The following is a 19,651-nucleotide window of genomic DNA, read 5'->3' as shown; positions in this document are numbered from 1 at the left end:
CATATCAACCGCTTGTCATCACCGAAAAATTGCAGAAAAACGCGCGCCTTGCCTTCTGCTACCTGTCCAACAGCGAGGGCAGATGTGTGGCAAGCTCTAAGCTATGCAGGCGCACCGTGGCCGAGCAGCTGGAGGAGAGATGCCTTCCTTGGCAGCTCCCTGCAGAGTGCGGAAGACCAGAGTGGCCGCGCCGCCGTTGTCAGTGGACGACACGCAGTTGCCGAGCCACGGAGAACACGTTGCTCTGCGATGTGTACCCGCGTCATATGACGAAAGACGAACAGTGGCCCTGTGGCGCAACGGATAACGCGTCTGACTACGGATCAGAAGATTCCAGGTTCGAATCCTGGCAGGGTCGGCATTTTGTTAGTTGCGGGCGCGTAGCTAGGCAGTGCATTCGAATGTTTCCACCTGCGTGGAGTGCAATGTCAATCCTGAGCATCTCGCAGCTGCATCTCGAGACGATCGTGGTAAATATCGCTTCGTGCAAGCGTCAGCGTAGCGTCAGTCGAGCAAAGTCGAGACAAGTCAAGCTGAGAGATGTTGCACAGTTAATTAAACGGTACGCGACGCTGACAACGCTTTTCCAAGTATCCCACGTCACGCAGCAGAGTGGCGCAGTGGAAGCGTGCTGGGCCCATAACCCAGAGGTCCGTGGATCGAAACCACGCTCTGCTAAAATTATTCCTTTTCTTGTGTGCTTCGAGCTCGATCATTAAGCCTGGGGTGCGCTGACCCAGCGTCAACAGCAAACCCTGTAAGTTCTGAAACGATGACGACGTCGTGTGGAGAATACGAGAAACACTTCCTAAGACGCAGAGTTTCTTGCGATTCTGCAGCAACTACATTTCTCGATCACAACGTTAATGTCCTATCGGGCCACACGTGCAACTTTCGCGATATAAAAATCGCACCTCCCCGGCGGGGAATCGAACCCCGGTCTCCCGCGTGACAGGCGGGGATACTAACCACTATACTACCGAGGAATACGCAAACGACACGCACAACGCACGCACACTTATTCTTCTCAAGTAGGTGATTCATCTCAAATCTAGCGTCCCGATGCTTTCAGAGTCAGCTGCTACGAAATAAAAGTATGCCCCAGGTGAGGCTCGAACTCACAACCCCGGCATTGCTCACGGCTACTGCCTTATAAGTACCGTGCGCTAACCAATTGCGCCACTGGGGCTACAGCAGGGTGCTTTCAGTTAGCGGTATTTGCTTTGCTGCCAACCTGTTGTGGCTACAGACCCATCATACGACCGTCACCTGCGGCCATACTGCGACTTTAGCACCTGGCTACGGATGCTTCATACGATTCTTGTTTCATATGCTACACTTACAAGCATATCAACCGCTTGTCATCACCGAAAAATTGCAGAAAAACGCGCGCCTTGCCTTCTGCTACCTGTCCAACAGCGAGGGCAGATGTGTGGCAAGCTCTAAGCTATGCAGGCGCACCGTGGCCGAGCAGCTGGAGGAGAGATGCCTTCCTTGGCAGCTCCCTGCAGAGTGCGGAAGACCAGAGTGGCCGCGCCGCCGTTGTCAGTGGACGACACGCAGTTGCCGAGCCACGGAGAACACGTTGCTCTGCGATGTGTACCCGCGTCATATGACGAAAGACGAACAGTGGCCCTGTGGCGCAACGGATAACGCGTCTGACTACGGATCAGAAGATTCCAGGTTCGAATCCTGGCAGGGTCGGCATTTTGTTAGTTGCGGGCGCGTAGCTAGGCAGTGCATTCGAATGTTTCCACCTGCGTGGAGTGCAATGTCAATCCTGAGCATCTCGCAGCTGCATCTCGAGACGATCGTGGTAAATATCGCTTCGTGCAAGCGTCAGCGTAGCGTCAGTCGAGCAAAGTCGAGACAAGTCAAGCTGAGAGATGTTGCACAGTTAATTAAACGGTACGCGACGCTGACAACGCTTTTCCAAGTATCCCACGTCACGCAGCAGAGTGGCGCAGTGGAAGCGTGCTGGGCCCATAACCCAGAGGTCCGTGGATCGAAACCACGCTCTGCTAAAATTATTCCTTTTCTTGTGTGCTTCGAGCTCGATCATTAAGCCTGGGGTGCGCTGACCCAGCGTCAACAGCAAACCCTGTAAGTTCTGAAACGATGACGACGTCGTGTGGAGAATACGAGAAACACTTCCTAAGACGCAGAGTTTCTTGCGATTCTGCAGCAACTACATTTCTCGATCACAACGTTAATGTCCTATCGGGCCACACGTGCAACTTTCGCGATATAAAAATCGCACCTCCCCGGCGGGGAATCGAACCCCGGTCTCCCGCGTGACAGGCGGGGATACTAACCACTATACTACCGAGGAATACGCAAACGACACGCACAACGCACGCACACTTATTCTTCTCAAGTAGGTGATTCATCTCAAATCTAGCGTCCCGATGCTTTCAGAGTCAGCTGCTACGAAATAAAAGTATGCCCCAGGTGAGGCTCGAACTCACAACCCCGGCATTGCTCACGGCTACTGCCTTATAAGTACCGTGCGCTAACCAATTGCGCCACTGGGGCTACAGCAGGGTGCTTTCAGTTAGCGGTATTTGCTTTGCTGCCAACCTGTTGTGGCTACAGACCCATCATACGACCGTCACCTGCGGCCATACTGCGACTTTAGCACCTGGCTACGGATGCTTCATACGATTCTTGTTTCATATGCTACACTTACAAGCATATCAACCGCTTGTCATCACCGAAAAATTGCAGAAAAACGCGCGCCTTGCCTTCTGCTACCTGTCCAACAGCGAGGGCAGATGTGTGGCAAGCTCTAAGCTATGCAGGCGCACCGTGGCCGAGCAGCTGGAGGAGAGATGCCTTCCTTGGCAGCTCCCTGCAGAGTGCGGAAGACCAGAGTGGCCGCGCCGCCGTTGTCAGTGGACGACACGCAGTTGCCGAGCCACGGAGAACACGTTGCTCTGCGATGTGTACCCGCGTCATATGACGAAAGACGAACAGTGGCCCTGTGGCGCAACGGATAACGCGTCTGACTACGGATCAGAAGATTCCAGGTTCGAATCCTGGCAGGGTCGGCATTTTGTTAGTTGCGGGCGCGTAGCTAGGCAGTGCATTCGAATGTTTCCACCTGCGTGGAGTGCAATGTCAATCCTGAGCATCTCGCAGCTGCATCTCGAGACGATCGTGGTAAATATCGCTTCGTGCAAGCGTCAGCGTAGCGTCAGTCGAGCAAAGTCGAGACAAGTCAAGCTGAGAGATGTTGCACAGTTAATTAAACGGTACGCGACGCTGACAACGCTTTTCCAAGTATCCCACGTCACGCAGCAGAGTGGCGCAGTGGAAGCGTGCTGGGCCCATAACCCAGAGGTCCGTGGATCGAAACCACGCTCTGCTAAAATTATTCCTTTTCTTGTGTGCTTCGAGCTCGATCATTAAGCCTGGGGTGCGCTGACCCAGCGTCAACAGCAAACCCTGTAAGTTCTGAAACGATGACGACGTCGTGTGGAGAATACGAGAAACACTTCCTAAGACGCAGAGTTTCTTGCGATTCTGCAGCAACTACATTTCTCGATCACAACGTTAATGTCCTATCGGGCCACACGTGCAACTTTCGCGATATAAAAATCGCACCTCCCCGGCGGGGAATCGAACCCCGGTCTCCCGCGTGACAGGCGGGGATACTAACCACTATACTACCGAGGAATACGCAAACGACACGCACAACGCACGCACACTTATTCTTCTCAAGTAGGTGATTCATCTCAAATCTAGCGTCCCGATGCTTTCAGAGTCAGCTGCTACGAAATAAAAGTATGCCCCAGGTGAGGCTCGAACTCACAACCCCGGCATTGCTCACGGCTACTGCCTTATAAGTACCGTGCGCTAACCAATTGCGCCACTGGGGCTACAGCAGGGTGCTTTCAGTTAGCGGTATTTGCTTTGCTGCCAACCTGTTGTGGCTACAGACCCATCATACGACCGTCACCTGCGGCCATACTGCGACTTTAGCACCTGGCTACGGATGCTTCATACGATTCTTGTTTCATATGCTACACTTACAAGCATATCAACCGCTTGTCATCACCGAAAAATTGCAGAAAAACGCGCGCCTTGCCTTCTGCTACCTGTCCAACAGCGAGGGCAGATGTGTGGCAAGCTCTAAGCTATGCAGGCGCACCGTGGCCGAGCAGCTGGAGGAGAGATGCCTTCCTTGGCAGCTCCCTGCAGAGTGCGGAAGACCAGAGTGGCCGCGCCGCCGTTGTCAGTGGACGACACGCAGTTGCCGAGCCACGGAGAACACGTTGCTCTGCGATGTGTACCCGCGTCATATGACGAAAGACGAACAGTGGCCCTGTGGCGCAACGGATAACGCGTCTGACTACGGATCAGAAGATTCCAGGTTCGAATCTTGGCAGGGTCGGCATTTTGTTAGTTGCGGGCGCGTAGCTAGGCAGTGCATTCGAATGTTTCCACCTGCGTGGAGTGCAATGTCAATCCTGAGCATCTCGCAGCTGCATCTCGAGACGATCGTGGTAAATATCGCTTCGTGCAAGCGTCAGCGTAGCGTCAGTCGAGCAAAGTCGAGACAAGTCAAGCTGAGAGATGTTGCACAGTTAATTAAACGGTACGCGACGATGACAACGCTTTTCCAAGTATCCCACGTCACGCAGCAGAGTGGCGCAGTGGAAGCGTGCTGGGCCCATAACCCAGAGGTCCGTGGATCGAAACCACGCTCTGCTAAAATTATTCCTTTTCTTGTGTGCTTCGAGCTCGATCATTAAGCCTGGGGTGCGCTGACCCAGCGTCAACAGCAAACCCTGTAAGTTCTGAAACGATGACGACGTCGTGTGGAGAATACGAGAAACACTTCCTAAGACGCAGAGTTTCTTGCGATTCTGCAGCAACTACATTTCTCGATCACAACGTTAATGTCCTATCGGGCCACACGTGCAACTTTCGCGATATAAAAATCGCACCTCCCCGGCGGGGAATCGAACCCCGGTCTCCCGCGTGACAGGCGGGGATACTAACCACTATACTACCGAGGAATACGCAAACGACACGCACAACGCACGCACACTTATTCTTCTCAAGTAGGTGATTCATCTCAAATCTAGCGTCCCGATGCTTTCAGAGTCAGCTGCTACGAAATAAAAGTATGCCCCAGGTGAGGCTCGAACTCACAACCCCGGCATTGCTCACGGCTACTGCCTTATAAGTACCGTGCGCTAACCAATTGCGCCACTGGGGCTACAGCAGGGTGCTTTCAGTTAGCGGTATTTGCTTTGCTGCCAACCTGTTGTGGCTACAGACCCATCATACGACCGTCACCTGCGGCCATACTGCGACTTTAGCACCTGGCTACGGATGCTTCATACGATTCTTGTTTCATATGCTACACTTACAAGCATATCAACCGCTTGTCATCACCGAAAAATTGCAGAAAAACGCGCGCCTTGCCTTCTGCTACCTGTCCAACAGCGAGGGCAGATGTGTGGCAAGCTCTAAGCTATGCAGGCGCACCGTGGCCGAGCAGCTGGAGGAGAGATGCCTTCCTTGGCAGCTCCCTGCAGAGTGCGGAAGACCAGAGTGGCCGCGCCGCCGTTGTCAGTGGACGACACGCAGTTGCCGAGCCACGGAGAACACGTTGCTCTGCGATGTGTACCCGCGTCATATGACGAAAGACGAACAGTGGCCCTGTGGCGCAACGGATAACGCGTCTGACTACGGATCAGAAGATTCCAGGTTCGAATCTTGGCAGGGTCGGCATTTTGTTAGTTGCGGGCGCGTAGCTAGGCAGTGCATTCGAATGTTTCCACCTGCGTGGAGTGCAATGTCAATCCTGAGCATCTCGCAGCTGCATCTCGAGACGATCGTGGTAAATATCGCTTCGTGCAAGCGTCAGCGTAGCGTCAGTCGAGCAAAGTCGAGACAAGTCAAGCTGAGAGATGTTGCACAGTTAATTAAACGGTACGCGACGCTGACAACGCTTTTCCAAGTATCCCACGTCACGCAGCAGAGTGGCGCAGTGGAAGCGTGCTGGGCCCATAACCCAGAGGTCCGTGGATCGAAACCACGCTCTGCTAAAATTATTCCTTTTCTTGTGTGCTTCGAGCTCGATCATTAAGCCTGGGGTGCGCTGACCCAGCGTCAACAGCAAACCCTGTAAGTTCTGAAACGATGACGACGTCGTGTGGAGAATACGAGAAACACTTCCTAAGACGCAGAGTTTCTTACGATTCTGCAGCAACTACATTTCTCGATCACAACGTTAATGTCCTATCGGGCCACACGTGCAACTTTCGCGATATAAAAATCGCACCTCCCCGGCGGGGAATCGAACCCCGGTCTCCCGCGTGACAGGCGGGGATACTAACCACTATACTACCGAGGAATACGCAAACGACACGCACAACGCACGCACACTTATTCTTCTCAAGTAGGTGATTCATCTCAAATCTAGCGTCCCGATGCTTTCAGAGTCAGCTGCTACGAAATAAAAGTATGCCCCAGGTGAGGCTCGAACTCACAACCCCGGCATTGCTCACGGCTACTGCCTTATAAGTACCGTGCGCTAACCAATTGCGCCACTGGGGCTACAGCAGGGTGCTTTCAGTTAGCGGTATTTGCTTTGCTGCCAACCTGTTGTGGCTACAGACCCATCATACGACCGTCACCTGCGGCCATACTGCGACTTTAGCACCTGGCTACGGATGCTTCATACGATTCTTGTTTCATATGCTACACTTACAAGCATATCAACCGCTTGTCATCACCGAAAAATTGCAGAAAAACGCGCGCCTTGCCTTCTGCTACCTGTCCAACAGCGAGGGCAGATGTGTGGCAAGCTCTAAGCTATGCAGGCGCACCGTGGCCGAGCAGCTGGAGGAGAGATGCCTTCCTTGGCAGCTCCCTGCAGAGTGCGGAAGACCAGAGTGGCCGCGCCGCCGTTGTCAGTGGACGACACGCAGTTGCCGAGCCACGGAGAACACGTTGCTCTGCGATGTGTACCCGCGTCATATGACGGAAGACGAACAGTGGCCCTGTGGCGCAACGGATAACGCGTCTGACTACGGATCAGAAGATTCCAGGTTCGAATCCTGGCAGGGTCGGCATTTTGTTAGTTGCGGGCGCGTAGCTAGGCAGTGCATTCGAATGTTTCCACCTGCGTGGAGTGCAATGTCAATCCTGAGCATCTCGCAGCTGCATCTCGAGACGATCGTGGTAAATATCGCTTCGTGCAAGCGTCAGCGTAGCGTCAGTCGAGCAAAGTCGAGACAAGTCAAGCTGAGAGATGTTGCACAGTTAATTAAACGGTACGCGACGCTGACAACGCTTTTCCAAGTATCCCACGTCACGCAGCAGAGTGGCGCAGTGGAAGCGTGCTGGGCCCATAACCCAGAGGTCCGTGGATCGAAACCACGCTCTGCTAAAATTATTCCTTTTCTTGTGTGCTTCGAGCTCGATCATTAAGCCTGGGGTGCGCTGACCCAGCGTCAACAGCAAACCCTGTAAGTTCTGAAACGATGACGACGTCGTGTGGAGAATACGAGAAACACTTCCTAAGACGCAGAGTTTCTTGCGATTCTGCAGCAACTACATTTCTCGATCACAACGTTAATGTCCTATCGGGCCACACGTGCAACTTTCGCGATATAAAAATCGCACCTCCCCGGCGGGGAATCGAACCCCGGTCTCCCGCGTGACAGGCGGGGATACTAACCACTATACTACCGAGGAATACGCAAACGACACGCACAACGCACGCACACTTATTCTTCTCAAGTAGGTGATTCATCTCAAATCTAGCGTCCCGATGCTTTCAGAGTCAGCTGCTACGAAATAAAAGTATGCCCCAGGTGAGGCTCGAACTCACAACCCCGGCATTGCTCACGGCTACTGCCTTATAAGTACCGTGCGCTAACCAATTGCGCCACTGGGGCTACAGCAGGGTGCTTTCAGTTAGCGGTATTTGCTTTGCTGCCAACCTGTTGTGGCTACAGACCCATCATACGACCGTCACCTGCGGCCATACTGCGACTTTAGCACCTGGCTACGGATGCTTCATACGATTCTTGTTTCATATGCTACACTTACAAGCATATCAACCGCTTGTCATCACCGAAAAATTGCAGAAAAACGCGCGCCTTGCCTTCTGCTACCTGTCCAACAGCGAGGGCAGATGTGTGGCAAGCTCTAAGCTATGCAGGCGCACCGTGGCCGAGCAGCTGGAGGAGAGATGCCTTCCTTGGCAGCTCCCTGCAGAGTGCGGAAGACCAGAGTGGCCGCGCCGCCGTTGTCAGTGGACGACACGCAGTTGCCGAGCCACGGAGAACACGTTGCTCTGCGATGTGTACCCGCGTCATATGACGAAAGACGAACAGTGGCCCTGTGGCGCAACGGATAACGCGTCTGACTACGGATCAGAAGATTCCAGGTTCGAATCTTGGCAGGGTCGGCATTTTGTTAGTTGCGGGCGCGTAGCTAGGCAGTGCATTCGAATGTTTCCACCTGCGTGGAGTGCAATGTCAATCCTGAGCATCTCGCAGCTGCATCTCGAGACGATCGTGGTAAATATCGCTTCGTGCAAGCGTCAGCGTAGCGTCAGTCGAGCAAAGTCGAGACAAGTCAAGCTGAGAGATGTTGCACAGTTAATTAAACGGTACGCGACGCTGACAACGCTTTTCCAAGTATCCCACGTCACGCAGCAGAGTGGCGCAGTGGAAGCGTGCTGGGCCCATAACCCAGAGGTCCGTGGATCGAAACCACGCTCTGCTAAAATTATTCCTTTTCTTGTGTGCTTCGAGCTCGATCATTAAGCCTGGGGTGCGCTGACCCAGCGTCAACAGCAAACCCTGTAAGTTCTGAAACGATGACGACGTCGTGTGGAGAATACGAGAAACACTTCCTAAGACGCAGAGTTTCTTACGATTCTGCAGCAACTACATTTCTCGATCACAACGTTAATGTCCTATCGGGCCACACGTGCAACTTTCGCGATATAAAAATCGCACCTCCCCGGCGGGGAATCGAACCCCGGTCTCCCGCGTGACAGGCGGGGATACTAACCACTATACTACCGAGGAATACGCAAACGACACGCACAACGCACGCACACTTATTCTTCTCAAGTAGGTGATTCATCTCAAATCTAGCGTCCCGATGCTTTCAGAGTCAGCTGCTACGAAATAAAAGTATGCCCCAGGTGAGGCTCGAACTCACAACCCCGGCATTGCTCACGGCTACTGCCTTATAAGTACCGTGCGCTAACCAATTGCGCCACTGGGGCTACAGCAGGGTGCTTTCAGTTAGCGGTATTTGCTTTGCTGCCAACCTGTTGTGGCTACAGACCCATCATACGACCGTCACCTGCGGCCATACTGCGACTTTAGCACCTGGCTACGGATGCTTCATACGATTCTTGTTTCATATGCTACACTTACAAGCATATCAACCGCTTGTCATCACCGAAAAATTGCAGAAAAACGCGCGCCTTGCCTTCTGCTACCTGTCCAACAGCGAGGGCAGATGTGTGGCAAGCTCTAAGCTATGCAGGCGCACCGTGGCCGAGCAGCTGGAGGAGAGATGCCTTCCTTGGCAGCTCCCTGCAGAGTGCGGAAGACCAGAGTGGCCGCGCCGCCGTTGTCAGTGGACGACACGCAGTTGCCGAGCCACGGAGAACACGTTGCTCTGCGATGTGTACCCGCGTCATATGACGAAAGACGAACAGTGGCCCTGTGGCGCAACGGATAACGCGTCTGACTACGGATCAGAAGATTCCAGGTTCGAATCTTGGCAGGGTCGGCATTTTGTTAGTTGCGGGCGCGTAGCTAGGCAGTGCATTCGAATGTTTCCACCTGCGTGGAGTGCAATGTCAATCCTGAGCATCTCGCAGCTGCATCTCGAGACGATCGTGGTAAATATCGCTTCGTGCAAGCGTCAGCGTAGCGTCAGTCGAGCAAAGTCGAGACAAGTCAAGCTGAGAGATGTTGCACAGTTAATTAAACGGTACGCGACGCTGACAACGCTTTTCCAAGTATCCCACGTCACGCAGCAGAGTGGCGCAGTGGAAGCGTGCTGGGCCCATAACCCAGAGGTCCGTGGATCGAAACCACGCTCTGCTAAAATTATTCCTTTTCTTGTGTGCTTCGAGCTCGATCATTAAGCCTGGGGTGCGCTGACCCAGCGTCAACAGCAAACCCTGTAAGTTCTGAAACGATGACGACGTCGTGTGGAGAATACGAGAAACACTTCCTAAGACGCAGAGTTTCTTGCGATTCTGCAGCAACTACATTTCTCGATCACAACGTTAATGTCCTATCGGGCCACACGTGCAACTTTCGCGATATAAAAATCGCACCTCCCCGGCGGGGAATCGAACCCCGGTCTCCCGCGTGACAGGCGGGGATACTAACCACTATACTACCGAGGAATACGCAAACGACACGCACAACGCACGCACACTTATTCTTCTCAAGTAGGTGATTCATCTCAAATCTAGCGTCCCGATGCTTTCAGAGTCAGCTGCTACGAAATAAAAGTATGCCCCAGGTGAGGCTCGAACTCACAACCCCGGCATTGCTCACGGCTACTGCCTTATAAGTACCGTGCGCTAACCAATTGCGCCACTGGGGCTACAGCAGGGTGCTTTCAGTTAGCGGTATTTGCTTTGCTGCCAACCTGTTGTGGCTACAGACCCATCATACGACCGTCACCTGCGGCCATACTGCGACTTTAGCACCTGGCTACGGATGCTTCATACGATTCTTGTTTCATATGCTACACTTACAAGCATATCAACCGCTTGTCATCACCGAAAAATTGCAGAAAAACGCGCGCCTTGCCTTCTGCTACCTGTCCAACAGCGAGGGCAGATGTGTGGCAAGCTCTAAGCTATGCAGGCGCACCGTGGCCGAGCAGCTGGAGGAGAGATGCCTTCCTTGGCAGCTCCCTGCAGAGTGCGGAAGACCAGAGTGGCCGCGCCGCCGTTGTCAGTGGACGACACGCAGTTGCCGAGCCACGGAGAACACGTTGCTCTGCGATGTGTACCCGCGTCATATGACGAAAGACGAACAGTGGCCCTGTGGCGCAACGGATAACGCGTCTGACTACGGATCAGAAGATTCCAGGTTCGAATCTTGGCAGGGTCGGCATTTTGTTAGTTGCGGGCGCGTAGCTAGGCAGTGCATTCGAATGTTTCCACCTGCGTGGAGTGCAATGTCAATCCTGAGCATCTCGCAGCTGCATCTCGAGACGATCGTGGTAAATATCGCTTCGTGCAAGCGTCAGCGTAGCGTCAGTCGAGCAAAGTCGAGACAAGTCAAGCTGAGAGATGTTGCACAGTTAATTAAACGGTACGCGACGCTGACAACGCTTTTCCAAGTATCCCACGTCACGCAGCAGAGTGGCGCAGTGGAAGCGTGCTGGGCCCATAACCCAGAGGTCCGTGGATCGAAACCACGCTCTGCTAAAATTATTCCTTTTCTTGTGTGCTTCGAGCTCGATCATTAAGCCTGGGGTGCGCTGACCCAGCGTCAACAGCAAACCCTGTAAGTTCTGAAACGATGACGACGTCGTGTGGAGAATACGAGAAACACTTCCTAAGACGCAGAGTTTCTTACGATTCTGCAGCAACTACATTTCTCGATCACAACGTTAATGTCCTATCGGGCCACACGTGCAACTTTCGCGATATAAAAATCGCACCTCCCCGGCGGGGAATCGAACCCCGGTCTCCCGCGTGACAGGCGGGGATACTAACCACTATACTACCGAGGAATACGCAAACGACACGCACAACGCACGCACACTTATTCTTCTCAAGTAGGTGATTCATCTCAAATCTAGCGTCCCGATGCTTTCAGAGTCAGCTGCTACGAAATAAAAGTATGCCCCAGGTGAGGCTCGAACTCACAACCCCGGCATTGCTCACGGCTACTGCCTTATAAGTACCGTGCGCTAACCAATTGCGCCACTGGGGCTACAGCAGGGTGCTTTCAGTTAGCGGTATTTGCTTTGCTGCCAACCTGTTGTGGCTACAGACCCATCATACGACCGTCACCTGCGGCCATACTGCGACTTTAGCACCTGGCTACGGATGCTTCATACGATTCTTGTTTCATATGCTACACTTACAAGCATATCAACCGCTTGTCATCACCGAAAAATTGCAGAAAAACGCGCGCCTTGCCTTCTGCTACCTGTCCAACAGCGAGGGCAGATGTGTGGCAAGGTCTAAGCTATGCAGGCGCACCGTGGCCGAGCAGCTGGAGGAGAGATGCCTTCCTTGGCAGCTCCCTGCAGAGTGCGGAAGACCAGAGTGGCCGCGCCGCCGTTGTCAGTGGACGACACGCAGTTGCCGAGCCACGGAGAACACGTTGCTCTGCGATGTGTACCCGCGTCATATGACGAAAGACGAACAGTGGCCCTGTGGCGCAACGGATAACGCGTCTGACTACGGATCAGAAGATTCCAGGTTCGAATCTTGGCAGGGTCGGCATTTTGTTAGTTGCGGGCGCGTAGCTAGGCAGTGCATTCGAATGTTTCCACCTGCGTGGAGTGCAATGTCAATCCTGAGCATCTCGCAGCTGCATCTCGAGACGATCGTGGTAAATATCGCTTCGTGCAAGCGTCAGCGTAGCGTCAGTCGAGCAAAGTCGAGACAAGTCAAGCTGAGAGATGTTGCACAGTTAATTAAACGGTACGCGACGCTGACAACGCTTTTCCAAGTATCCCACGTCACGCAGCAGAGTGGCGCAGTGGAAGCGTGCTGGGCCCATAACCCAGAGGTCCGTGGATCGAAACCACGCTCTGCTAAAATTATTCCTTTTCTTGTGTGCTTCGAGCTCGATCATTAAGCCTGGGGTGCGCTGACCCAGCGTCAACAGCAAACCCTGTAAGTTCTGAAACGATGACGACGTCGTGTGGAGAATACGAGAAACACTTCCTAAGACGCAGAGTTTCTTGCGATTCTGCAGCAACTACATTTCTCGATCACAACGTTAATGTCCTATCGGGCCACACGTGCAACTTTCGCGATATAAAAATCGCACCTCCCCGGCGGGGAATCGAACCCCGGTCTCCCGCGTGACAGGCGGGGATACTAACCACTATACTACCGAGGAATACGCAAACGACACGCACAACGCACGCACACTTATTCTTCTCAAGTAGGTGATTCATCTCAAATCTAGCGTCCCGATGCTTTCAGAGTCAGCTGCTACGAAATAAAAGTATGCCCCAGGTGAGGCTCGAACTCACAACCCCGGCATTGCTCACGGCTACTGCCTTATAAGTACCGTGCGCTAACCAATTGCGCCACTGGGGCTACAGCAGGGTGCTTTCAGTTAGCGGTATTTGCTTTGCTGCCAACCTGTTGTGGCTACAGACCCATCATACGACCGTCACCTGCGGCCATACTGCGACTTTAGCACCTGGCTACGGATGCTTCATACGATTCTTGTTTCATATGCTACACTTACAAGCATATCAACCGCTTGTCATCACCGAAAAATTGCAGAAAAACGCGCGCCTTGCCTTCTGCTACCTGTCCAACAGCGAGGGCAGATGTGTGGCAAGCTCTAAGCTATGCAGGCGCACCGTGGCCGAGCAGCTGGAGGAGAGATGCCTTCCTTGGCAGCTCCCTGCAGAGTGCGGAAGACCAGAGTGGCCGCGCCGCCGTTGTCAGTGGACGACACGCAGTTGCCGAGCCACGGAGAACACGTTGCTCTGCGATGTGTACCCGCGTCATATGACGAAAGACGAACAGTGGCCCTGTGGCGCAACGGATAACGCGTCTGACTACGGATCAGAAGATTCCAGGTTCGAATCTTGGCAGGGTCGGCATTTTGTTAGTTGCGGGCGCGTAGCTAGGCAGTGCATTCGAATGTTTCCACCTGCGTGGAGTGCAATGTCAATCCTGAGCATCTCGCAGCTGCATCTCGAGACGATCGTGGTAAATATCGCTTCGTGCAAGCGTCAGCGTAGCGTCAGTCGAGCAAAGTCGAGACAAGTCAAGCTGAGAGATGTTGCACAGTTAATTAAACGGTACGCGACGCTGACAACGCTTTTCCAAGTATCCCACGTCACGCAGCAGAGTGGCGCAGTGGAAGCGTGCTGGGCCCATAACCCAGAGGTCCGTGGATCGAAACCACGCTCTGCTAAAATTATTCCTTTTCTTGTGTGCTTCGAGCTCGATCATTAAGCCTGGGGTGCGCTGACCCAGCGTCAACAGCAAACCCTGTAAGTTCTGAAACGATGACGACGTCGTGTGGAGAATACGAGAAACACTTCCTAAGACGCAGAGTTTCTTACGATTCTGCAGCAACTACATTTCTCGATCACAACGTTAATGTCCTATCGGGCCACACGTGCAACTTTCGCGATATAAAAATCGCACCTCCCCGGCGGGGAATCGAACCCCGGTCTCCCGCGTGACAGGCGGGGATACTAACCACTATACTACCGAGGAATACGCAAACGACACGCACAACGCACGCACACTTATTCTTCTCAAGTAGGTGATTCATCTCAAATCTAGCGTCCCGATGCTTTCAGAGTCAGCTGCTACGAAATAAAAGTATGCCCCAGGTGAGGCTCGAACTCACAACCCCGGCATTGCTCACGGCTACTGCCTTATAAGTACCGTGCGCTAACCAATTGCGCCACTGGGGCTACAGCAGGGTGCTTTCAGTTAGCGGTATTTGCTTTGCTGCCAACCTGTTGTGGCTACAGACCCATCATACGACCGTCACCTGCGGCCATACTGCGACTTTAGCACCTGGCTACGGATGCTTCATACGATTCTTGTTTCATATGCTACACTTACAAGCATATCAACCGCTTGTCATCACCGAAAAATTGCAGAAAAACGCGCGCCTTGCCTTCTGCTACCTGTCCAACAGCGAGGGCAGATGTGTGGCAAGCTCTAAGCTATGCAGGCGCACCGTGGCCGAGCAGCTGGAGGAGAGATGCCTTCCTTGGCAGCTCCCTGCAGAGTGCGGAAGACCAGAGTGGCCGCGCCGCCGTTGTCAGTGGACGACACGCAGTTGCCGAGCCACGGAGAACACGTTGCTCTGCGATGTGTACCCGCGTCATATGACGAAAGACGAACAGTGGCCCTGTGGCGCAACGGATAACGCGTCTGACTACGGATCAGAAGATTCCAGGTTCGAATCCTGGCAGGGTCGGCATTTTGTTAGTTGCGGGCGCGTAGCTAGGCAGTGCATTCGAATGTTTCCACCTGCGTGGAGTGCAATGTCAATCCTGAGCATCTCGCAGCTGCATCTCGAGACGATCGTGGTAAATATCGCTTCGTGCAAGCGTCAGCGTAGCGTCAGTCGAGCAAAGTCGAGACAAGTCAAGCTGAGAGATGTTGCACAGTTAATTAAACGGTACGCGACGCTGACAACGCTTTTCCAAGTATCCCACGTCACGCAGCAGAGTGGCGCAGTGGAAGCGTGCTGGGCCCATAACCCAGAGGTCCGTGGATCGAAACCACGCTCTGCTAAAATTATTCCGTTTCTTGTGTGCTTCGAGCTCGATCATTAAGCCTGGGGTGCGCTGACCCAGCGTCAACAGCAAACCCTGTAAGTTCTGAAACGATGACGACGTCGTGTGGAGAATACGAGAAACACTTCCTAAGACGCAGAGTTTCTTACGATTCTGCAGCAACTACATTTCTCGATCACAACGTTAATGTCCTATCGGGCCACACGTGCAACTTTCGCGATATAAAAATCGCACCTCCCCGGCGGGGAATCGAACCCCGGTCTCCCGCGTGACAGGCGGGGATACTAACCACTATACTACCGAGGAATACGCAAACGACACGCACAACGCACGCACACTTATTCTTCTCAAGTAGGTGATTCATCTCAAATCTAGCGTCCCGATGCTTTCAGAGTCAGCTGCTACGAAATAAAAGTATGCCCCAGGTGAGGCTCGAACTCACAACCCCGGCATTGCTCACGGCTACTGCCTTATAAGTACCGTGCGCTAACCAATTGCGCCACTGGGGCTACAGCAGGGTGCTTTCAGTTAGCGGTATTTGCTTTGCTGCCAACCTGTTGTGGCTACAGACCCATCATACGACCGTCACCTGCGGCCATACTGCGACTTTAGCACCTGGCTACGGATGCTTCATACGATTCTTGTTTCATATGCTACACTTACAAGCATATCAACCGCTTGTCATCACCGAAAAATTGCAGAAAAACGCGCGCCTTGCCTTCTGCTACCTGTCCAACAGCGAGGGCAGATGTGTGGCAAGCTCTAAGCTATGCAGGCGCACCGTGGCCGAGCAGCTGGAGGAGAGATGCCTTCCTTGGCAGCTCCCTGCAGAGTGCGGAAGACCAGAGTGGCCGCGCCGCCGTTGTCAGTGGACGACACGCAGTTGCCGAGCCACGGAGAACACGTTGCTCTGCGATGTGTACCCGCGTCATATGACGAAAGACGAACAGTGGCCCTGTGGCGCAACGGATAACGCGTCTGACTACGGATCAGAAGATTCCAGGTTCGAATCTTGGCAGGGTCGGCATTTTGTTAGTTGCGGGCGCGTAGCTAGGCAGTGCATTCGAATGTTTCCACCTGCGTGGAGTGCAATGTCAATCCTGAGCATCTCGCAGCTGCATCTCGAGACGATCGTGGTAAATATCGCTTCGTGCAAGCGTCAGCGTAGCGTCAGTCGAGCAAAGTCGAGACAAGTCAAGCTGAGAGATGTTGCACAGTTAATTAAACGGTACGCGACGCTGACAACGCTTTTCCAAGTATCCCACGTCACGCAGCAGAGTGGCGCAGTGGAAGCGTGCTGGGCCCATAACCCAGAGGTCCGTGGATCGAAACCACGCTCTGCTAAAATTATTCCTTTTCTTGTGTGCTTCGAGCTCGATCATTAAGCCTGGGGTGCGCTGACCCAGCGTCAACAGCAAACCCTGTAAGTTCTGAAACGATGACGACGTCGTGTGGAGAATACGAGAAACACTTCCTAAGACGCAGAGTTTCTTACGATTCTGCAGCAACTACATTTCTCGATCACAACGTTAATGTCCTATCGGGCCACACGTGCAACTTTCGCGATATAAAAATCGCACCTCCCCGGCGGGGAATCGAACCCCGGTCTCCCGCGTGACAGGCGGGGATACTAACCACTATACTACCGAGGAATACGCAAACGACACGCACAACGCACGCACACTTATTCTTCTCAAGTAGGTGATTCATCTCAAATCTAGCGTCCCGATGCTTTCAGAGTCAGCTGCTACGAAATAAAAGTATGCCCCAGGTGAGGCTCGAACTCACAACCCCGGCATTGCTCACGGCTACTGCCTTATAAGTACCGTGCGCTAACCAATTGCGCCACTGGGGCTACAGCAGGGTGCTTTCAGTTAGCGGTATTTGCTTTGCTGCCAACCTGTTGTGGCTACAGACCCATCATACGACCGTCACCTGCGGCCATACTGCGACTTTAGCACCTGGCTACGGATGCTTCATACGATTCTTGTTTCATATGCTACACTTACAAGCATATCAACCGCTTGTCATCACCGAAAAATTGCAGAAAAACGCGCGCCTTGCCTTCTGCTACCTGTCCAACAGCGAGGGCAGATGTGTGGCAAGCTCTAAGCTATGCAGGCGCACCGTGGCCGAGCAGCTGGAGGAGAGATGCCTTCCTTGGCAGCTCCCTGCAGAGTGCGGAAGACCAGAGTGGCCGCGCCGCCGTTGTCAGTGGACGACACGCAGTTGCCGAGCCACGGAGAACACGTTGCTCTGCGATGTGTACCCGCGTCATATGACGAAAGACGAACAGTGGCCCTGTGGCGCAACGGATAACGCGTCTGACTACGGATCAGAAGATTCCAGGTTCGAATCTTGGCAGGGTCGGCATTTTGTTAGTTGCGGGCGCGTAGCTAGGCAGTGCATTCGAATGTTTCCACCTGCGTGGAGTGCAATGTCAATCCTGAGCATCTCGCAGCTGCATCTCGAGACGATCGTGGTAAATATCGCTTCGTGCAAGCGTCAGCGTAGCGTCAGTCGAGCAAAGTCGAGACAAGTCAAGCTGAGAGATGTTGCACAGTTAATTAAACGGTACGCGACGCTGACAACGCTTTTCCAAGTATCCCACGTCACGCAGCAGAGTGGCGCAGTGGAAGCGTGCTGGGCCCATAACCCAGAGGTCCGTGGATCGAAACCACGCTCTGCTAAAATTATTCCGTTTCTTGTGTGCTTCGAGCTCGATCATTAAGCCTGGGGTGCGCTGACCCAGCGTCAACAGCAAACCCTGTAAGTTCTGAAACGATGACGACGTCGTGTGGAGAATACGAGAAACACTTCCTAAGACGCAGAGTTTCTTACGATTCTGCAGCAACTACATTTCTCGATCACAACGTTAATGTCCTATCGGGCCACACGTGCAACTTTCGCGATATAAAAATCGCACCTCCCCGGCGGGGAATCGAACCCCGGTCTCCCGCGTGACAGGCGGGGATACTAACCACTATACTACCGAGGAATACGCAAACGACACGCACAACGCACGCACACTTATTCTTCTCAAGTAGGTGATTCATCTCAAATCTAGCGTCCCGATGCTTTCAGAGTCAGCTGCTACGAAATAAAAGTATGCCCCAGGTGAGGCTCGAACTCACAACCCCGGCATTGCTCACGGCTACTGCCTTATAAGTACCGTGCGCTAACCAATTGCGCCACTGGGGCTACAGCAGGGTGCTTTCAGTTAGCGGTATTTGCTTTGCTGCCAACCTGTTGTGGCTACAGACCCATCATACGACCGTCACCTGCGGCCATACTGCGACTTTAGCACCTGGCTACGGATGCTTCATACGATTCTTGTTTCATATGCTACACTTACAAGCATATCAACCGCTTGTCATCACCGAAAAATTGCAGAAAAACGCGCGCCTTGCCTTCTGCTACCTGTCCAACAGCGAGGGCAGATGTGTGGCAAGCTCTAAGCTATGCAGGCGCACCGTGGCCGAGCAGCTGGAGGAGAGATGCCTTCCTTGGCAGCTCCCTGCAGAGTGCGGAAGACCAGAGTGGCCGCGCCGCCGTTGTCAGTGGACGACACGCAGTTGCCGAGCCACGGAGAACACGTTGCTCTGCGATGTGTACCCGCGTCATATGACGAAAGACGAACAGTGGCCCTGTGGCGCAACGGATAACGCGTCTGACTACGGATCAGAAGATTCCAGGTTCGAATCTTGGCAGGGTCGGCATTTTGTTAGTTGCGGGCGCGTAGCTAGGCAGTGCATTCGAATGTTTCCACCTGCGTGGAGTGCAATGTCAATCCTGAGCATCTCGCAGCTGCATCTCGAGACGATCGTGGTAAATATCGCTTCGTGCAAGCGTCAGCGTAGCGTCAGTCGAGCAAAGTCGAGACAAGTCAAGCTGAGAGATGTTGCACAGTTAATTAAACGGTACGCGACGCTGACAACGCTTTTCCAAGTATCCCACGTCACGCAGCAGAGTGGCGCAGTGGAAGCGTGCTGGGCCCATAACCCAGAGGTCCGTGGATCGAAACCACGCTCTGCTAAAATTATTCCTTTTCTTGTGTGCTTCGAGCTCGATCATTAAGCCTGGGGTGCGCTGACCCAGCGTCAACAGCAAACCCTGTAAGTTCTGAAACGATGACGACGTCGTGTGGAGAATACGAGAAACACTT

General features: G+C 53.3%; 58 non-coding genes across 58 annotated transcripts; 30 read left to right on the top strand and 28 right to left on the bottom strand.

Annotated features, from left to right (window-relative positions):
• Positions 1–285: 285 nt before the first annotated feature.
• On the top strand, positions 286–358 carry Trnar-acg (transfer RNA arginine (anticodon ACG)). Its single transcript has one exon. It is a non-coding gene; the product is annotated as a tRNA-Arg (tRNA).
• A 248-nt stretch (positions 359–606) lies between these two features.
• On the top strand, positions 607–678 carry Trnam-cau (transfer RNA methionine (anticodon CAU)). The gene has a single exon. It is a non-coding gene; the product is annotated as a tRNA-Met (tRNA).
• Positions 679–914: 236 nt separating this feature from the next.
• On the bottom strand, positions 915–986 carry Trnad-guc (transfer RNA aspartic acid (anticodon GUC)). Its single transcript has one exon. It is a non-coding gene; the product is annotated as a tRNA-Asp (tRNA).
• A 111-nt stretch (positions 987–1,097) lies between these two features.
• Trnai-uau (transfer RNA isoleucine (anticodon UAU)) lies at positions 1,098–1,189 on the bottom strand. Its single transcript is given in 2 exon segments — positions 1,098–1,133; positions 1,152–1,189. It is a non-coding gene; the product is annotated as a tRNA-Ile (tRNA).
• Positions 1,190–1,631: 442 nt separating this feature from the next.
• Trnar-acg (transfer RNA arginine (anticodon ACG)) lies at positions 1,632–1,704 on the top strand. Its single transcript has one exon. It is a non-coding gene; the product is annotated as a tRNA-Arg (tRNA).
• Positions 1,705–1,952: 248 nt separating this feature from the next.
• Positions 1,953–2,024, top strand: Trnam-cau (transfer RNA methionine (anticodon CAU)). Its single transcript has one exon. It is a non-coding gene; the product is annotated as a tRNA-Met (tRNA).
• A 236-nt stretch (positions 2,025–2,260) lies between these two features.
• Positions 2,261–2,332, bottom strand: Trnad-guc (transfer RNA aspartic acid (anticodon GUC)). Its single transcript has one exon. It is a non-coding gene; the product is annotated as a tRNA-Asp (tRNA).
• Positions 2,333–2,443: 111 nt separating this feature from the next.
• Positions 2,444–2,535, bottom strand: Trnai-uau (transfer RNA isoleucine (anticodon UAU)). The gene is given in 2 exon segments: positions 2,444–2,479; positions 2,498–2,535. It is a non-coding gene; the product is annotated as a tRNA-Ile (tRNA).
• Positions 2,536–2,977: 442 nt separating this feature from the next.
• On the top strand, positions 2,978–3,050 carry Trnar-acg (transfer RNA arginine (anticodon ACG)). Its single transcript has one exon. It is a non-coding gene; the product is annotated as a tRNA-Arg (tRNA).
• A 248-nt stretch (positions 3,051–3,298) lies between these two features.
• Positions 3,299–3,370, top strand: Trnam-cau (transfer RNA methionine (anticodon CAU)). The gene has a single exon. It is a non-coding gene; the product is annotated as a tRNA-Met (tRNA).
• Positions 3,371–3,606: 236 nt separating this feature from the next.
• On the bottom strand, positions 3,607–3,678 carry Trnad-guc (transfer RNA aspartic acid (anticodon GUC)). Its single transcript has one exon. It is a non-coding gene; the product is annotated as a tRNA-Asp (tRNA).
• Positions 3,679–3,789: 111 nt separating this feature from the next.
• On the bottom strand, positions 3,790–3,881 carry Trnai-uau (transfer RNA isoleucine (anticodon UAU)). The gene is given in 2 exon segments: positions 3,790–3,825; positions 3,844–3,881. It is a non-coding gene; the product is annotated as a tRNA-Ile (tRNA).
• Positions 3,882–4,323: 442 nt separating this feature from the next.
• On the top strand, positions 4,324–4,396 carry Trnar-acg (transfer RNA arginine (anticodon ACG)). The gene has a single exon. It is a non-coding gene; the product is annotated as a tRNA-Arg (tRNA).
• A 248-nt stretch (positions 4,397–4,644) lies between these two features.
• On the top strand, positions 4,645–4,716 carry Trnam-cau (transfer RNA methionine (anticodon CAU)). Its single transcript has one exon. It is a non-coding gene; the product is annotated as a tRNA-Met (tRNA).
• A 236-nt stretch (positions 4,717–4,952) lies between these two features.
• On the bottom strand, positions 4,953–5,024 carry Trnad-guc (transfer RNA aspartic acid (anticodon GUC)). The gene has a single exon. It is a non-coding gene; the product is annotated as a tRNA-Asp (tRNA).
• Positions 5,025–5,135: 111 nt separating this feature from the next.
• On the bottom strand, positions 5,136–5,227 carry Trnai-uau (transfer RNA isoleucine (anticodon UAU)). The gene is given in 2 exon segments: positions 5,136–5,171; positions 5,190–5,227. It is a non-coding gene; the product is annotated as a tRNA-Ile (tRNA).
• Positions 5,228–5,669: 442 nt separating this feature from the next.
• Trnar-acg (transfer RNA arginine (anticodon ACG)) lies at positions 5,670–5,742 on the top strand. The gene has a single exon. It is a non-coding gene; the product is annotated as a tRNA-Arg (tRNA).
• A 248-nt stretch (positions 5,743–5,990) lies between these two features.
• On the top strand, positions 5,991–6,062 carry Trnam-cau (transfer RNA methionine (anticodon CAU)). Its single transcript has one exon. It is a non-coding gene; the product is annotated as a tRNA-Met (tRNA).
• A 236-nt stretch (positions 6,063–6,298) lies between these two features.
• On the bottom strand, positions 6,299–6,370 carry Trnad-guc (transfer RNA aspartic acid (anticodon GUC)). The gene has a single exon. It is a non-coding gene; the product is annotated as a tRNA-Asp (tRNA).
• Positions 6,371–6,481: 111 nt separating this feature from the next.
• Trnai-uau (transfer RNA isoleucine (anticodon UAU)) lies at positions 6,482–6,573 on the bottom strand. Its single transcript is given in 2 exon segments — positions 6,482–6,517; positions 6,536–6,573. It is a non-coding gene; the product is annotated as a tRNA-Ile (tRNA).
• A 442-nt stretch (positions 6,574–7,015) lies between these two features.
• Positions 7,016–7,088, top strand: Trnar-acg (transfer RNA arginine (anticodon ACG)). The gene has a single exon. It is a non-coding gene; the product is annotated as a tRNA-Arg (tRNA).
• Positions 7,089–7,336: 248 nt separating this feature from the next.
• On the top strand, positions 7,337–7,408 carry Trnam-cau (transfer RNA methionine (anticodon CAU)). Its single transcript has one exon. It is a non-coding gene; the product is annotated as a tRNA-Met (tRNA).
• Positions 7,409–7,644: 236 nt separating this feature from the next.
• On the bottom strand, positions 7,645–7,716 carry Trnad-guc (transfer RNA aspartic acid (anticodon GUC)). The gene has a single exon. It is a non-coding gene; the product is annotated as a tRNA-Asp (tRNA).
• A 111-nt stretch (positions 7,717–7,827) lies between these two features.
• On the bottom strand, positions 7,828–7,919 carry Trnai-uau (transfer RNA isoleucine (anticodon UAU)). The gene is given in 2 exon segments: positions 7,828–7,863; positions 7,882–7,919. It is a non-coding gene; the product is annotated as a tRNA-Ile (tRNA).
• Positions 7,920–8,361: 442 nt separating this feature from the next.
• Positions 8,362–8,434, top strand: Trnar-acg (transfer RNA arginine (anticodon ACG)). The gene has a single exon. It is a non-coding gene; the product is annotated as a tRNA-Arg (tRNA).
• A 248-nt stretch (positions 8,435–8,682) lies between these two features.
• On the top strand, positions 8,683–8,754 carry Trnam-cau (transfer RNA methionine (anticodon CAU)). Its single transcript has one exon. It is a non-coding gene; the product is annotated as a tRNA-Met (tRNA).
• Positions 8,755–8,990: 236 nt separating this feature from the next.
• Trnad-guc (transfer RNA aspartic acid (anticodon GUC)) lies at positions 8,991–9,062 on the bottom strand. The gene has a single exon. It is a non-coding gene; the product is annotated as a tRNA-Asp (tRNA).
• Positions 9,063–9,173: 111 nt separating this feature from the next.
• Trnai-uau (transfer RNA isoleucine (anticodon UAU)) lies at positions 9,174–9,265 on the bottom strand. Its single transcript is given in 2 exon segments — positions 9,174–9,209; positions 9,228–9,265. It is a non-coding gene; the product is annotated as a tRNA-Ile (tRNA).
• A 442-nt stretch (positions 9,266–9,707) lies between these two features.
• Trnar-acg (transfer RNA arginine (anticodon ACG)) lies at positions 9,708–9,780 on the top strand. Its single transcript has one exon. It is a non-coding gene; the product is annotated as a tRNA-Arg (tRNA).
• A 248-nt stretch (positions 9,781–10,028) lies between these two features.
• Trnam-cau (transfer RNA methionine (anticodon CAU)) lies at positions 10,029–10,100 on the top strand. Its single transcript has one exon. It is a non-coding gene; the product is annotated as a tRNA-Met (tRNA).
• Positions 10,101–10,336: 236 nt separating this feature from the next.
• On the bottom strand, positions 10,337–10,408 carry Trnad-guc (transfer RNA aspartic acid (anticodon GUC)). The gene has a single exon. It is a non-coding gene; the product is annotated as a tRNA-Asp (tRNA).
• Positions 10,409–10,519: 111 nt separating this feature from the next.
• Positions 10,520–10,611, bottom strand: Trnai-uau (transfer RNA isoleucine (anticodon UAU)). The gene is given in 2 exon segments: positions 10,520–10,555; positions 10,574–10,611. It is a non-coding gene; the product is annotated as a tRNA-Ile (tRNA).
• Positions 10,612–11,053: 442 nt separating this feature from the next.
• On the top strand, positions 11,054–11,126 carry Trnar-acg (transfer RNA arginine (anticodon ACG)). The gene has a single exon. It is a non-coding gene; the product is annotated as a tRNA-Arg (tRNA).
• Positions 11,127–11,374: 248 nt separating this feature from the next.
• Positions 11,375–11,446, top strand: Trnam-cau (transfer RNA methionine (anticodon CAU)). The gene has a single exon. It is a non-coding gene; the product is annotated as a tRNA-Met (tRNA).
• Positions 11,447–11,682: 236 nt separating this feature from the next.
• On the bottom strand, positions 11,683–11,754 carry Trnad-guc (transfer RNA aspartic acid (anticodon GUC)). Its single transcript has one exon. It is a non-coding gene; the product is annotated as a tRNA-Asp (tRNA).
• A 111-nt stretch (positions 11,755–11,865) lies between these two features.
• Trnai-uau (transfer RNA isoleucine (anticodon UAU)) lies at positions 11,866–11,957 on the bottom strand. The gene is given in 2 exon segments: positions 11,866–11,901; positions 11,920–11,957. It is a non-coding gene; the product is annotated as a tRNA-Ile (tRNA).
• Positions 11,958–12,399: 442 nt separating this feature from the next.
• On the top strand, positions 12,400–12,472 carry Trnar-acg (transfer RNA arginine (anticodon ACG)). The gene has a single exon. It is a non-coding gene; the product is annotated as a tRNA-Arg (tRNA).
• Positions 12,473–12,720: 248 nt separating this feature from the next.
• Positions 12,721–12,792, top strand: Trnam-cau (transfer RNA methionine (anticodon CAU)). Its single transcript has one exon. It is a non-coding gene; the product is annotated as a tRNA-Met (tRNA).
• Positions 12,793–13,028: 236 nt separating this feature from the next.
• On the bottom strand, positions 13,029–13,100 carry Trnad-guc (transfer RNA aspartic acid (anticodon GUC)). The gene has a single exon. It is a non-coding gene; the product is annotated as a tRNA-Asp (tRNA).
• A 111-nt stretch (positions 13,101–13,211) lies between these two features.
• Trnai-uau (transfer RNA isoleucine (anticodon UAU)) lies at positions 13,212–13,303 on the bottom strand. The gene is given in 2 exon segments: positions 13,212–13,247; positions 13,266–13,303. It is a non-coding gene; the product is annotated as a tRNA-Ile (tRNA).
• A 442-nt stretch (positions 13,304–13,745) lies between these two features.
• Positions 13,746–13,818, top strand: Trnar-acg (transfer RNA arginine (anticodon ACG)). The gene has a single exon. It is a non-coding gene; the product is annotated as a tRNA-Arg (tRNA).
• Positions 13,819–14,066: 248 nt separating this feature from the next.
• On the top strand, positions 14,067–14,138 carry Trnam-cau (transfer RNA methionine (anticodon CAU)). Its single transcript has one exon. It is a non-coding gene; the product is annotated as a tRNA-Met (tRNA).
• A 236-nt stretch (positions 14,139–14,374) lies between these two features.
• Trnad-guc (transfer RNA aspartic acid (anticodon GUC)) lies at positions 14,375–14,446 on the bottom strand. Its single transcript has one exon. It is a non-coding gene; the product is annotated as a tRNA-Asp (tRNA).
• Positions 14,447–14,557: 111 nt separating this feature from the next.
• Trnai-uau (transfer RNA isoleucine (anticodon UAU)) lies at positions 14,558–14,649 on the bottom strand. Its single transcript is given in 2 exon segments — positions 14,558–14,593; positions 14,612–14,649. It is a non-coding gene; the product is annotated as a tRNA-Ile (tRNA).
• Positions 14,650–15,091: 442 nt separating this feature from the next.
• Positions 15,092–15,164, top strand: Trnar-acg (transfer RNA arginine (anticodon ACG)). Its single transcript has one exon. It is a non-coding gene; the product is annotated as a tRNA-Arg (tRNA).
• A 248-nt stretch (positions 15,165–15,412) lies between these two features.
• On the top strand, positions 15,413–15,484 carry Trnam-cau (transfer RNA methionine (anticodon CAU)). Its single transcript has one exon. It is a non-coding gene; the product is annotated as a tRNA-Met (tRNA).
• Positions 15,485–15,720: 236 nt separating this feature from the next.
• Positions 15,721–15,792, bottom strand: Trnad-guc (transfer RNA aspartic acid (anticodon GUC)). The gene has a single exon. It is a non-coding gene; the product is annotated as a tRNA-Asp (tRNA).
• A 111-nt stretch (positions 15,793–15,903) lies between these two features.
• On the bottom strand, positions 15,904–15,995 carry Trnai-uau (transfer RNA isoleucine (anticodon UAU)). The gene is given in 2 exon segments: positions 15,904–15,939; positions 15,958–15,995. It is a non-coding gene; the product is annotated as a tRNA-Ile (tRNA).
• A 442-nt stretch (positions 15,996–16,437) lies between these two features.
• Positions 16,438–16,510, top strand: Trnar-acg (transfer RNA arginine (anticodon ACG)). Its single transcript has one exon. It is a non-coding gene; the product is annotated as a tRNA-Arg (tRNA).
• Positions 16,511–16,758: 248 nt separating this feature from the next.
• Trnam-cau (transfer RNA methionine (anticodon CAU)) lies at positions 16,759–16,830 on the top strand. The gene has a single exon. It is a non-coding gene; the product is annotated as a tRNA-Met (tRNA).
• A 236-nt stretch (positions 16,831–17,066) lies between these two features.
• Positions 17,067–17,138, bottom strand: Trnad-guc (transfer RNA aspartic acid (anticodon GUC)). The gene has a single exon. It is a non-coding gene; the product is annotated as a tRNA-Asp (tRNA).
• Positions 17,139–17,249: 111 nt separating this feature from the next.
• On the bottom strand, positions 17,250–17,341 carry Trnai-uau (transfer RNA isoleucine (anticodon UAU)). Its single transcript is given in 2 exon segments — positions 17,250–17,285; positions 17,304–17,341. It is a non-coding gene; the product is annotated as a tRNA-Ile (tRNA).
• A 442-nt stretch (positions 17,342–17,783) lies between these two features.
• On the top strand, positions 17,784–17,856 carry Trnar-acg (transfer RNA arginine (anticodon ACG)). The gene has a single exon. It is a non-coding gene; the product is annotated as a tRNA-Arg (tRNA).
• A 248-nt stretch (positions 17,857–18,104) lies between these two features.
• Positions 18,105–18,176, top strand: Trnam-cau (transfer RNA methionine (anticodon CAU)). Its single transcript has one exon. It is a non-coding gene; the product is annotated as a tRNA-Met (tRNA).
• Positions 18,177–18,412: 236 nt separating this feature from the next.
• On the bottom strand, positions 18,413–18,484 carry Trnad-guc (transfer RNA aspartic acid (anticodon GUC)). The gene has a single exon. It is a non-coding gene; the product is annotated as a tRNA-Asp (tRNA).
• Positions 18,485–18,595: 111 nt separating this feature from the next.
• On the bottom strand, positions 18,596–18,687 carry Trnai-uau (transfer RNA isoleucine (anticodon UAU)). The gene is given in 2 exon segments: positions 18,596–18,631; positions 18,650–18,687. It is a non-coding gene; the product is annotated as a tRNA-Ile (tRNA).
• A 442-nt stretch (positions 18,688–19,129) lies between these two features.
• On the top strand, positions 19,130–19,202 carry Trnar-acg (transfer RNA arginine (anticodon ACG)). The gene has a single exon. It is a non-coding gene; the product is annotated as a tRNA-Arg (tRNA).
• Positions 19,203–19,450: 248 nt separating this feature from the next.
• Trnam-cau (transfer RNA methionine (anticodon CAU)) lies at positions 19,451–19,522 on the top strand. Its single transcript has one exon. It is a non-coding gene; the product is annotated as a tRNA-Met (tRNA).
• Positions 19,523–19,651: the final 129 nt, after the last annotated feature.

The sequence above is a fragment of the Schistocerca cancellata genome, unplaced genomic scaffold, assembly GCF_023864275.1.
Source record: "Schistocerca cancellata isolate TAMUIC-IGC-003103 unplaced genomic scaffold, iqSchCanc2.1 HiC_scaffold_895, whole genome shotgun sequence".
Classification (NCBI taxonomy): Eukaryota; Metazoa; Arthropoda; class Insecta; order Orthoptera; family Acrididae; genus Schistocerca; species Schistocerca cancellata.
This window is presented reverse-complemented; position numbering and strand designations above follow the sequence as displayed.